At 30.7% G+C, this 4,909-nt stretch overlaps 1 protein-coding gene across 1 annotated transcript in view; it reads right to left on the reverse strand.

Moving 5' to 3' along the window:
• LOC137639884 (UDP-glycosyltransferase UGT5-like) overlaps positions 1–3,923 on the reverse strand; it is a 25,587-nt gene extending 21,664 nt beyond the window's left edge. The window contains exon 1 of the mRNA XM_068372147.1: positions 3,827–3,923. The gene's annotated coding sequence lies outside the window, so the exon portion shown is untranslated. The remainder of the gene's footprint in view (positions 1–3,826) is intronic.
• Positions 3,924–4,909: the final 986 nt, after the last annotated feature.

Below are 4,909 nucleotides of genomic sequence, written 5' to 3' on the forward strand. Positions count from 1 at the left end.
CAAAAGTAATTTGACCTTGTTTCGTATATTTCAAAAGTAATTTTACCTTGTTTTGTATATTTCAAAAGTAATTTGACCTTGTTTCGTATATTTCAAAAGTAATTTTACCTTGTTTTGTATATTTCAAAAGTAATTTTACATTGTTTCGTATATTTCAAAAGTAATTTTACCGTTTTGTGTATTTCAAAAATTATTTTACCCTGTTTCGTATATTTCAAAAGTAATTTTACTGTTTGTGTATTTCAAAAGTAATTTTACTCTATTTCGTATATTTCAAAAGTAATTTTACCCTATTTTGTATATTTCAAAATTAAATTTTCCCTGTTTCGTATATTTCAAAAGTAGTTTTACCCTGTTTCTTATTATTTCAAAAGTAATTTTACCCTGTTTCGTATACGTATTTCAAAAGTAATTTTACCATATTTCGTATATTTCAAAAGTAATTCGAGCATGTTTCGTATATTTCAAAATGAATTTGACCATGTTTCGTATATTTCAAAATGAATTTGACCATGTTTCGTATATTTCAAAATGAATTTGACCATGTTTCGTATATTTCAAAATGAATTTGACCATGTATCGTATATTTCAAAGTATTATAATAAAAGAAGATTATCATTCCATAGCATGCAATTGATAAAGAGACATAAATTGAGTGATTTGACTGTTTCGTATATTTCTAACTCTAATTTGATTAAGAGAAAATTACTATTATTATTATTATTACTATTATTATTATTATTATTATTATTATTATTATTATTATTATTATTATTATTATTATTATTATTATTATTATTATTAGCTAGGCTATAACCCTAGTTGGAAAATCAAAATGCTATAAGCCCAAGAGCTCCAACAGGGAAAATAGCGCAGTGAGGAAAGGAATTAAGGGAATAAATAAACGATATAGGAAGTAATGAACAATATAATAAATATTTTAAAAACAAAAACAACATTAAAACAGATATTTTATATATAAATCATAAAAAATCCTTATGCCAGCCTATTCAACATAAAAACATTTGCTGCAAGTTTGAACCTTTGAAGTTCCACTTATTCAACTACCAAATTAGGAAGGAAGACCATTCCAAAACTTGGTCACAGCTGGAATAAAATTTCTGGAATACTGTGTAATATTGAGCCTCATGATGGAGGTCTGCCTATTAGAATTAATTGCATGCCTAGTATTACGACCAGGATAGAACTGTCTGGGAAGATCTGAATGTAAAGGATGGTTCGAATTATGAACAATAGCATGACATCGATGAATAGAGATTTATCTTATCTTTAGAATACCTAACACCCATAGGTCATTAACATTCTATGTAATACAGTAATCATATCTACCCTGGTGGGGACTCAAAAATAGACCTTTTGGGCTTTGAAAAGAGATGCAAGTAAAATCCATTAGGCTTATCATTTTAGATAAGAAAGGATACGTAGGCCTAATTGTTTCTGTCGAAAATATGGAAAATTATAACCAAATTATTACATGCTTAAGAACACGTACACGGAAAGAAAATATGATGCACAGCAAAGAAACATGCACACACCATCCCCATACACACATAAAATGTGTGTGTGTCTGTGTGTGGAGTTTTAAGGTTGCTTCTACCATCTCAGATTGTGGTATTTCTAGTTCACATTTTCCTCGTTAGATATTGCTCTTTTTTATATTTGCTTGATTACATCACATTATCAATTCACTGCTAATCATCTCAATGACGATGTTGTAGATTATATACGGTAAATATGTCTTATAGAAACTATTTTTTTTTTTTGCTACTTTATGAGGAAGTTGATGAATGACGAAATTTTTCAAATGCAAGTTCTTTTTTAGTAGTATTTTTTTTGCAATTAGATATACCCACACACATGCATACATACATACATACATACATACATACATATATCCATATATACATATATCCATATATGTATTGTCTGAGGACTATGAAACGTGAAGTAGGAGATTCTGAATGGTGAAGTATTGATTTAAAAGTTGAAGGTAGAGACGACTGGCGAAATCTAACCGACGCCCTTGCGTCCATAAGCATAGGAGGAGATATTGATGATGATGATGATGATGAGTATATATGTATATATATATATGTATATATATATATATATATATATATATATATATATATATATATATATATATACACATACACATATACACATATACACATACACACACACACACACATATATATATATATATATATATATATATATATATATATATATATATATATATATATATATATATATATATACTGTGCTCTGTTCTCAAGATAGAAGTGATAATTTTGGACAGCCATTTGCTATTCTTATTTCACTTTTTCCTCTTTTCATTCTTCACTCATAAAGTTTTCACCAGAAACCATTCTGGTTCTTATTCCATATTTTGAGAAAGATACCTTAAAAAATTTAAGTATGTGATCATTTTGAGTAACTTCAAAACAATAAAAAATTCTAAATTCCTGATGGAGGAAGGTCGTTTGGCTATTTTCATTACCATGAAACGAGAGAAAAATATTGGTTGGTTGAGAGAAGAAATAAGAAATTACCTATCTGTAATAAATTTCATTATTTCAAGGACTTTCCACCTTGAGTTGCTCTTGTTCCTAAGCTGAAAGACGACAGATAAAAGAGAGTAATTATAGATTGCGAGTCATCAGCGAAGATGTCTACGTTTGACATTTCTAAATAAGAAAGAAATGGAGAGCAAAGTTTAGTCACCAGCACAAAACACAAGAGAATGAAAAATAAAATAAACCCACAACTTATTTTGAGCTTTCGAAGGGACCATCTCCCTTCCTCTTCGGAAAACATTGGTTTTCTGAAGAGGAAGGGAGGAAATCCTTTCGAAAGATCAAAATAAATTTAATTTTTCATAAATTGTGTGTTTATTTTATTTTTAATATTTATACGAAAAGTTGTGTATTTTAATGGAGGAAGAATGAAAGTTATTGCTGAATTCAATTAAGAATAATTAGGGGAATAAAATTTTCTCTAAGATTTATTGAAAGGAAAGTAGTGTGTGTCAAACTCTCCAAATCACCAGGATATATTAAGAGAATAGACTTTTTGCTTCGTATTTCATTAACATAAATATTGTATTTTAGTCTTGTATGTTTCTGAAAATACCAAGCGCCACGAAATAATTTTGGCAAACTAATTTAATGCTAATTTTTGGAGCCATGAATGCTAGAGATATCGCAGTTGGAAAAGAGAAGCAGATAAAATATATTATGTTAAGAGTATTATCATTATTGAGTTATTAATGTTTTGGTTTTTGTTATTCGCGTTCGTGTTACTATTAAGTCTGTTGTTAGAAATAGTGAAAGCCCATGAGATTAGAGTCACCACGCAAATGGACAGCACTAGATATGGTATTCAGCAGTTGTCGTCCTAAGGCGCTCGACAAGAAAAGGTTAACCGCAAAACACCACGGTAATTACACCAACCATTTCATTTATCGCCCAGGCCTCGGGCATTGATTATGTTCAACTAAAGTGTATAATGCATTTTTCACAAAACAAGCTTAGTTGTGTTCTCCTACTAATTTTCCACCATAAATCAAAACATCTTTATACTATTTTTGAGTTCTGGCAATCAATGGAACTTGAGACCGTTTTGATACTCATGAGCAACTATTATAAAAATAACCAAACAAGTCATGTACAGTAGGTGCATTACAAACTTCCATTGAATAGCATGAAAGTATACGAAAAAGAGAGTGAGGATAAGTAAATATAAACAATTGACAGTTTAGTTCAAGGCAACGAGAATCTGTAAGGTAAAGAAATGTACTCACGGAAAATCACAAGACATCATTTCTTTTTACTGCCAGGAGCACGAAGGAACTTTTCAACTGCAAAGTTTCCTAAGTTACCACAACAGAATGTAGTTACTGGGACTATGCTGAGTTAGTAGAATGCATGAATCTGCAAGAAATGAATGGTTATTCATTACCTCTGTATGTACGTAGATTTCCTTTTAATGAAACAAACTTAGATTCTAAATGATGTCACTTTTTTATTGAAAGGGAATACAACTGATATGTACAATTGTTCTAAAAAAGGACGAGCCTGATATTCCCTCGTGAATCTGCCGACTTCCTTGAGAGGTAAACATCTATTTTTTTATAATAAGTTGATTATTCAGAGTGAAAATGAAAGGGAGTAAAGTGCGGGCAGAAAGGGGGTGGGGAAGAGGGAGAGTGAGGGAGAGGGAGGGGGAGGGTGGAGGAGAGGGAGGGGGTGAAGTGATGGGTGGGGGGTCACCTGACTTACACGTGTCGAAGTTCGAGAAGAGAATGAAGAGACGAGAGTGAAAGGTGCACTTCGGTGATAAGGAGATAAGAATCATATTATGGCGCCACCTTAGGAATTTTATTTTTTTTTCTTTTTTTTTTCTTTTTACATCAGTGAGTAGTTATTCTGTCAGATTAAGGCGGATTACATCATTAAGACCCGACGAAAATAATTAGGAGGAATCACATATATTTTTACGTTGATTGTGGCTGTATATTTCCTTATAGTGAAAATTTTACATATATTCATTTACATTTGGTTATAAGTCAGTAAAATTGGGCTTGATAGACCTAAAATGATCGTGGATATTCCAGATTGTATTTTGAAAAAGAAAATAACGTAAATTATGACAATAGTTTTGTACAATTCATAATTGCAAACAGGAAGTATTCCCAGTAGTTTCTTGTACCAGCAATGAGTAGCAATTTTTTTTAATTTCCATAAATATTCTGTTAAAAAAACAGTAATTTCAATCGGAAACTCCGTAAAAATATACTGTTCTCAGCCGTACTTCAGTAAAATATAGGCGACCGTAACTTTACCATACTTTGTTCTTATATTTTACGGGTTGGCGACCGTAATAT

The sequence above is a fragment of the Palaemon carinicauda genome, chromosome 4 (genome assembly GCF_036898095.1).
Source record: "Palaemon carinicauda isolate YSFRI2023 chromosome 4, ASM3689809v2, whole genome shotgun sequence".
NCBI classification, from domain to species: domain Eukaryota; kingdom Metazoa; phylum Arthropoda; class Malacostraca; order Decapoda; family Palaemonidae; genus Palaemon; species Palaemon carinicauda.